The 8,857-nt window shown below is 34.0% G+C and overlaps 1 long non-coding RNA gene across 9 annotated transcripts in view; it reads left to right on the top strand.

Annotated features, from left to right (window-relative positions):
* Nucleotides 1–734: 734 nt before the first annotated feature.
* LOC130825866 (uncharacterized) overlaps nucleotides 735–8,857 on the top strand; it is a 14,115-nt gene continuing 5,992 nt past the window's right edge. For 3 of the 9 annotated variants that reach the window (XR_009046980.1, XR_009046975.1, XR_009046972.1), the window contains exons 1-2: nucleotides 735–2,675; nucleotides 6,734–6,886. This is a non-coding gene — a long non-coding RNA (uncharacterized LOC130825866). Of the gene's footprint in view, nucleotides 2,676–6,733; nucleotides 6,887–7,826 lie in introns of all 9 variants that reach the window. The other 6 variants (XR_009046978.1, XR_009046973.1, XR_009046977.1 and 3 more) reach the window with 5 other exon arrangements.

Raw genomic sequence — 8,857 nt, 5'->3', positions numbered from 1 at the left:
TTCACTTCTTCATGGTTGGAGTTTCTCAAGGATATCATACTTTAATGTGGTGTTGCAATTAAGCTTGTTTTTCGATTATTTTGAAATCTTACTTGAATTTCAATGATGATCAAATTTTATATTTCCCTTTTAGTCTCTCATGATATTTGTGTGATGTATTTTCATTTTAGATGTCATTCTCTTATTGTTATAATCTAACTACTTCAAAAACACACAATAACCTGGCTGAACAACAAGGCGAACAAGCAAGTGGCACAAAAATACCGAGGGCAAATAAGCAAACTGCACGAAAACATCAAGGGTAACACATAGGCTGCATAAAAACACTAAAGTCAAATAATAAATAGACTATACAAAAGCATGCAACCACTGTTAGAGGAGCAACACCAACGATAAAATAGCATAGACCTGCAACAACACAGATGAGACATTGACACAACACCAGGACCAACATGCACATCAAGATAGGACAAGAACAACAATAAATAGTGCAAACCAACATCTAATTCAAATCAAAAAATGAAGAAAAGTTTACCTATACATTTATCATAAAATCCACTTTGACAAATTGACAACATTGCAACATCATCCTCAACAACATAGTTGCCCAACTATTAGTCTTTCAACAAGCCAATCAACCCATCAACAGTGGATGTCTAGCAGCCATCATTCCCTCAATGCAGAATTATATAAAATAACATTACATAATAAGTGTATAAAGCCTTCAATACGTTTTGATGTTCTAATCTGATGCTATTATTACTACCTATACATCTTCAACCTTTGCATATTTCACGTCTTTACAATATATTAACAATCTAATATTTACATGTGAATTATTGTTAATAAAAATGATTGAAAATAGCATTATTAAATTAAATAGTGTAACTTGCTCGCAGAGGGGAAGGGAAGAATACTGTTCAAAATGAACAGTAAAACTACTGTTTACACCTTCTTTTGCAATCTGCTTCTTCGCGTTACTTTGGATGGCTTCTTCTCATTCCTCTTCTTTCCTCTTTCCTCTCCCTTTTCTATGACCATTTTTTCCGTTCCGAATATGTGCTCAATTCAGTGAATTAAGCTTAATCAATTTATGTTCTGCGCTTTCTTCTTCTAGAAACTTCGAATCTTTCCTCTCATTCTTAGAACTTTTTATTTTCTTATTTTCATGCTTTCCTTTTTAGTAATTTCTTAATCAAGCTTTAATCTTTCCTTAATTTTAATTAGTATCTTTATGTAGTTTAAAGTTTGTGGTTTTATTCTTTATTGTCTTCCATTGTTAAGGTATTCTTGCTTCTGAATCTCTTTAATTCTGTTTATTGTTGTTAGTTTTGTTTATTTGTTGAATTTACTTGTCCCTATGCATTCCATTAGTGAGTAGTCTTCTCACTAAGGTAGAGGGATGAAGCCTACCAAAAACATGATTGGATTGATGGATAAAGGTATTATTTTTGTTTGTTAGATGGACAAAAGAAGTACTTTGCTTGGAGTGATTATACTGATCAAATTGTATGGATATTGTTTTTAATTTGTCAACTGCTAGAACTTTGTTTTTATTGATCATGATTTGTGTTGCCCAATCTAAAGGTTGATTTTCTTATTTTCATAATTTTAATTTTTCCCAAAATATCAAAAAATTTGTTGTTTTTAAGTTTTTAGTGATTGTTTTTTTATGATGTTGTTTGCTATATGTGTTAAATTTGAGATTTTTATAGTTGTTACAATGTAAGTTTCAATTTTTTGGTTTTAAATTGTGGGTTTTTGATATTTTTGGGTTTATTTTGGTTTATACTTTTGATTTTTACGGATCAAATGTCCTATTCTACTAAAAGACATTGCGCAAGGAGAATTAGTAATTAAAAAATGTGTTATTAAAGTATGTTGAGTTTTATATATCATCTATGTGAAGTTGCATGTGATGTTTTACCAATTGTTTTCAAGTTTTGATTGTTTTTGCTAACAACGCTAAGGTTGAGTGCATATCCAGGTCAAGTGAAAGCCTCTCAGTGTCATTGGGTATTAAAATGTTAGTATTTTATATATTATAATGCTATTTAGTTTGTTTATTGTTTGTCATTGATGTTTGTCAAGCGAAACTGAAACGAATCGTTTCTTCAAACCAGATCAAAATCATTAATTATGATGCCTATGTGTGTAAATGTCTATGTGGGCAACTGATGCCTCGCTGAATGCTGGCGTCCCTTCTACCTGAAAATAACTTAAACCCTAGATTTTATCTCTTGTTCATGGACAATCAATGTTCTTTACTCTATTTCTTTCGTTAAATATTTTGCGAATCATCAAGTTATGTCAGTATTCTTATTTTTAATATTCATTGTAAAATTGCGGAAACAAAGATTATGGTGGATTTATGTAGAGAGCAGCATAAAGCAGAGAAAGTTCCTGTGTCCAGCGGAGCAAGCTGGGTTCAAAAGCCCTTTGATCAATGATTTCTGTAGTTTGTTGCAAAGTTGGTAGCTTTTTTTTCTTTTTTTCTCCATTAAAGATGGAAGCTTAATGTTGTGATTGTTTCTCACATTGTTAAAACTTATAAGTATTGTAGTGATAAATTATGTGGATTTTTGTGTGATTTTGATTTTTGTTTCGTTTGAATTCAGTTTTTTCAGGAAGTTCAGGTGTGCGGATTTGGAAGTTAAAGCATAGTAAGAAAAATGGTAAGTGTGTTGATATTATTGATTAGGTTAAAATTTTCTTCAATAAAGTTTTTAGCTTTAAATTGATTAATTTATTTTCTCATGGGTTTCATTAGATTAGATTTTTTATTGTGACAAATTTGTGCAAGTTTTGGTACTCCTTGAAAGTAGTGGAGCAAATAGTTTAGTGAAAGATGAATAAATTGAAAGTGTAAGTATGTTAATGTGGAATCGTATAGATAGTTAGTGTAAAGATTGATGGGAAACAAATAGTGGAGAAATATGTAAAGATCAATAGGGCAAAAGGGGTAAATTTATTAATCATGCATTCATCAAGATCCTCTATTCATTTGGCACAATGATATCATCGTATGAATGCATGAGTGTTAGATGAAAAGGGAAGAGCAGTACAAATAAAGCATTTAGCTCAATGAAGGACATGGATAATCTCTTTATGTTTGGGTAGAACCCTGATTTTGATTCCTCGTGGTTCATTATGATGATTAAAGTAGGTAATTAAAATTTAGAGCCAAAGGACTACTATCAAGCCTTAGAAAATGGTTGAAGACTTTAATCCATTGGATAAATTCTATGCGTTCATTGAATGGCTTGTGGACCTAGTGTTATTTTGTATGTGGGTAAGTGGGAAAGAAGAGAAACAGAGAGTGACACTGCAAATGCTTTTATCTCATATAACTGATGATCTAATAAAATGTGTATTAAATTTGATAACGACGATGTATTAGAGTTCGAACAATGAGTTTCAAACTCCAATATTGCCAAGATCGAGTGTATGAAGTTTAGTGACAAACAAATTACGCTATCAATGAAAACAATGTTTATAGGAGAAAATAATGCAATAAAATGACACAAAGATTTAACGAGGTTCACCAAACTATGGCTACGTCCTCCGGTGTGTAGTATCTCTTATATTATTAAAAGGAGTTCAAAGAACTCTCAAATATGGAGAATTACAATAGAGAAGAGATATAGGCTAGTGTTTGGCTTGGGGTGTATTTTGTGGATGTATTCACCAAGTGAATGAGAGCTCTTATTTATAGGACTAGGTACATAAATGTCATTAGCTCACTAAATTACATAGTTAATATTGAGTAATGAATACTAAGAATTAAGTCTAAGGAGTTGAAAGGTCGAAAACAAGCATCCCATGCACATCAGAGACTTCGCTCGACCGGAACAGAGAGCTCGCTCGGGTCGAGCGGCTCGGTCGAGCGAGAAGCAGCATAATCTGGAGCATTCTGTCTGACTGCTCGACTAACCAAAAAAGGACTCGCTCGGTCGAGCGGAGCTCGCTCGGTCGAGCGAGTAGGTCGAGCGACCCTTCAGATCTTCTGACAGTAACTTTGTTCGAGCATCTCATAAATCAACCCTTACATATTCTTCATTAACCCATATTAACTCCCATAATTCTTCATCAATACTCCACACATAATTGCACCCATTTAGTTACCAAATAATCAAGAGTCACACTCATGAATTCACCTCATTAAAGTGCACTCAAGTCACACCAATCACAACAATCTCCACCTTGACTTGAGTTCACCCAAGTCAATGGAATTCTCTAATTCACTCCAAACATAACATAACAACTTACACAACATCATACTCAAAAAACAAAAACAAAAACAACACATGTGCACAAACATAGCACATGTACTAAACATGCCCTCAAAGGGCTCACAAGAGTATGCTTTAATTACCAATCAAGTCCATCCCATGGACTCATTGGGATATGTTGGAATTATTCTCAAACTGTCGTTAAAAGAAGTATCAATATTATTTTCATGCTCGGTTGAAGTAGTGGACACACAAGCCGAACTAATTAAGGTTGAACCCAAAAGCATATACAAGCCATCATTAATGGATCCTTTCAAGAACAAATTAGGACCCTTGCCAACCTTCAAAACTCCACCTTCACCAATGCACCTCAAACCTTCTTTATCCAGAATACTAAGGGAAATTATGTTTTTATTCATACCTGGAACATGAAGGACTCCGGTCAACGTTCTTACAACACCATCAAACATGATAATTTTAACATCTCCAATACCAACTATCGGACAACTAGCCTCATTGCCCATAGTGACTTTTCTTCCATCAACCTTTTGATAAGTTGAGAAGAACCTAGAGTTAAAAGTTATGTGTCTCGAACATCCCGAATCCAAAATCCAAGAATCATCACCACCCTTATATTCACTAGTAACGACAAGAGCACCAACATCATATAGTTCATCATCTACAACATAGGTAGCTTCGGCGGAGCTATCTTTTGCGGATTTGCTTTCACCGGATTGTTTGGCTTTTAATTTCCAACAATCTTTCTTGAGGTGGCCTTTTCTCTTACAAAAGTTGCAAGTCATGCTCCTTTTATTCCTACCCGATTCCTTAACAAACAAAGCATCATTAGGAACTCTAGACTCCTTTTGAGCAAATTGAGAATCAATAAGGTCCTTTTGAGTCAAGGCCTTTCGAACATCCTCACTACTCAAAGTGTCTCTTCCATATAACAAAGTTTCTCTAAAATGCTTATATGAGGGTGGTAGTGAAACTAACAATAGAATAGCCAAATCTTCATCATCCACTTTTACATCAATATTTTGCAAATCCATAACTATTGAGTAAAATTCATCAAGGTGCGGTTTCATCGGCTTCTCTTCATGCAATTTGAGATCATACAAACGACTCTTTAACAAAAGTCGATTGGTAACACTCTTTTCCATATAGAGTGATTCCAATTTTTCCCATATGCCTTTTGAAGTTTCCTCCTTTACAACTTCTCTCAAAACTTCATTAGAGAGACAAAGTTGTATGGCGGATAGAGCCTTCGCATCCATTTCTTCCCATCTCGCCTCACTTATGCCTTCGGGTTTCTTCTCCACACCATCTAGTGCTTTATGCACTCCATTTTGTATCAAAATTGCTTTCATTTTGACTTGCCATAAGCCAAAGTTCACACTCCTATCAAACTTCTCAATATCAAGTTTCATTGTAGCCATGTTGCACCAATACAACCTCTAAAACACGATAACAACAACTTGGCTCTGATACCAATTGATAACGACGATGTATTAGAGTTCGAACAATGAGTTTCAAACTCCAATATTGCCAAGATCGAGTGTATGAAGTTTAGTGACAAACAAATTACGCTATCAATGAAAACAATGTTTATAGGAGAAAATAATGCAATAAAATGACACAAAGATTTAACGAGGTTCACCAAACTATGGCTACGTCCTCCGGTGTGTAGTATCTCTTATATTATTAAAAGGAGTTCAAAGAACTCTCAAATATGGAGAATTACAATAGAGAAGAGATATAGGCTAGTGTTTGGCTTGGGGTGTATTTTGTGGATGTATTCACCAAGTGAATGAGAGCTCTTATTTATAGGACTAGGTACATAAATGTCATTAGCTCACTAAATTACATAGTTAATATTGAGTAATGAATACTAAGAATTAAGTCTAAGGAGTTGAAAGGTCGAAAACAAGCATCCCATGCACATCAGAGACTTCGCTCGACCGGAACAGAGAGCTCGCTCGGGTCGAGCGGCTCGGTCGAGCGAGAAGCAGCATAATCTGGAGCATTCTGTCTGACTGCTCGACTAACCAAAAAAGGACTCGCTCGGTCGAGCGGAGAGCTCGCTCGGTCGAGCGAGTAGGTCGAGCGACCCTTCAGATCTTCTGACAGTAACTTTGTTCGAGCATCTCATAAATCAACCCTTACATATTCTTCATTAACCCATATTAACTCCCATAATTCTTCATCAATACTCCACACATAATTGCACCCATTTAGTTACCAAATAATCAAGAGTCACACTCATGAATTCACCTCATTAAAGTGCACTCAAGTCACACCAATCACAACAAAATTCACTACGAAAAAACCTTAGTATAAATGTATTGTTTTATGTGTGAGTAGTATGTGGGGTTTGTGTGTATGTAGTATGTGGGATTTGCGGTATATAGGCTGCTATTTTAGATATTTGTACATGTTGCAGCTTTTTTTCATTTTAGTTGATTTGTTGCTGATTAATCCTTTGGTGATTAATCGTTTAGCCCTCGTTTGTCTAATGTGAATTGAAGAAGCACCAACTACATCTAGCCTGCAACTAACCAACTCCCAGCAACACCTCACACAAAGCTGCACAACCGAGCAAACAAGATCAAGAAAAGAGACACAACAATGAAAGATATACAAGTCATAATGAGGTATAATTCACTTTCAAGTTTTAATTTTTAAATTGTTTTTTTTTATCTTCAATTTTAAGTTTGAATCCTTAACACAACTGTATTAATGGGTTCTAATAAGTTTGAATCATTGACATAACTATTTGATGTCTGAACAAATGTCCTTTTTCTTGTTTTATACAATAGGTTGTAGTTTTGAACTAATATCCATATTCCATTGTACCTTCCTGTTGCTATTTCTGGTCCTCATGTTCTTACTGGAATCATCGATACACCAGTTGCTGGTCTGAAGAATTTACTCACATAAGCCTCACATTCGCATATTTATCATTTGTAAAATTTGGTATTATTTTTGTTTTTCTGCCTTTTAGTACCATAGTTTGTTTTTACAACTTTAGTTGATACTAATGAGGTAAGAATTGCCCTTTCGGAAGAATTTCACGCTTAAGTCCTATCAAGTACTCTTGAAACGTGCAGCATTAAACCATTGCAAATTAGCTATATCGGTGGATATACGTTTGACTTCGTTTAATTTCATAAATATGGCTAAAAAATTAATGTGGTTTGGAATTTTCTTTCCCTGATGAACTATTGGATCAATTTTGAGGTTTGATTTGCTATTATACTCTTAATTTTGCTTTTACTGCCTGTGGAATCGATTTGAGAAAATGACTACACCATTAAACAATTGCAAATTAGGTATACAGTGGATATATGTTTGATTTGTAATGTAGTTATCTTTGAGTTTTTAAGAATATGTTGGAGTTGATACGATCACATTGACATAAGGGAAGTAGGCATTTCAATTAAAAATTATTTAGGGATATGTTGGAGTTGACGCAGAGCCATAACTATTCCAGTTCAAATTGGAACTGTCTTAATATGACGTTTTGATGCACAATTTATGTTTTACTTCATGATTTAACTAGCTTAATTTGTCTCAAACAAGCTTAATTTGCAGGGATCGAAGAAGGATCTTGCAAGGGAAAATGGAGAAAATCAGCTAGAATTAATAATTAGTGATGAGATGAGGGAGTTAGTGGATCCATGACATTTAGTTTTTAAAAGTAGTTCAAGTGTGCTGTATAGCTCATGACTCAGTTAATTGATTCTTAAGTGCTTACAAAACTCTGGACTTTGCCCTTGTCCTGTTAATATGATTTTGGACAAGCTTATCGATGAGTTCTAATCCTTAAGGTTTTTTCCTCTTCCAGCCCCTCAGTTGCTGCTTGTGTACTGTTTGCAGCTTCCTTTGTTTCTTCTTGATCTTTTGCTATAAACATCCCAGTCATTATCCAGTATTTGAAATGAAAACTGATAACAGGACGCTAATAGTACAAAAGCTGTTACAGCTATTTGTTACCTGGTATTATAAAACGTTAATGGTAACAAAATTTTAGTGAAATTTTGCTTAGAAAATCACCAGTTAAGGTTCATTTTACTTGGATAGCTTGAATTGTAAATTAAGATATTCTACTCAATTAAAAATACTCAAAAGAGGATTTCATAGGCAATATACTACAAACATGAGTAAAGATGATGATGATACTAATAATCTGTTCTCAAATATGTACATATATAGTATATATTTGATTTAAAGCTAGTTAGGGGTAAGATACTAAGATTGTGATGTTTGGGCTTTAAATTGGATTAAATTTATTTTGGATTGCGTTGATTGTTTGGATGTTCTCTAACAATTTAACTTTAGGTTTTTGGGACTTTCATTCGCTCCTATTTATTTAACTTTAGGTTTTTGGGATTTTCACATTAGGTTTTTTTGGTTTTTAGTGATCTCTAACAATTTCTTTACTTGCTTATTATGTTTCTTCTTATTTTATGCTTATTTATCTTATTCTGTTAATTAGGGTTCCAACAGGAAAATCCTATTTATGAATGGCTTAAATTTAGAGGGATTTGAATCAAGAAAATCAAATTACTTTGACAATGTGTTCCAGTTTTTCCCGGATAAAGTTCTTGAAACTACTGCGTATT

Source organism: Amaranthus tricolor, chromosome 10 (genome assembly GCF_026212465.1).
Source record: "Amaranthus tricolor cultivar Red isolate AtriRed21 chromosome 10, ASM2621246v1, whole genome shotgun sequence".
Lineage (NCBI taxonomy): Eukaryota > Viridiplantae > Streptophyta > Magnoliopsida > Caryophyllales > Amaranthaceae > Amaranthus > Amaranthus tricolor.
This window is presented reverse-complemented; position numbering and strand designations above follow the sequence as displayed.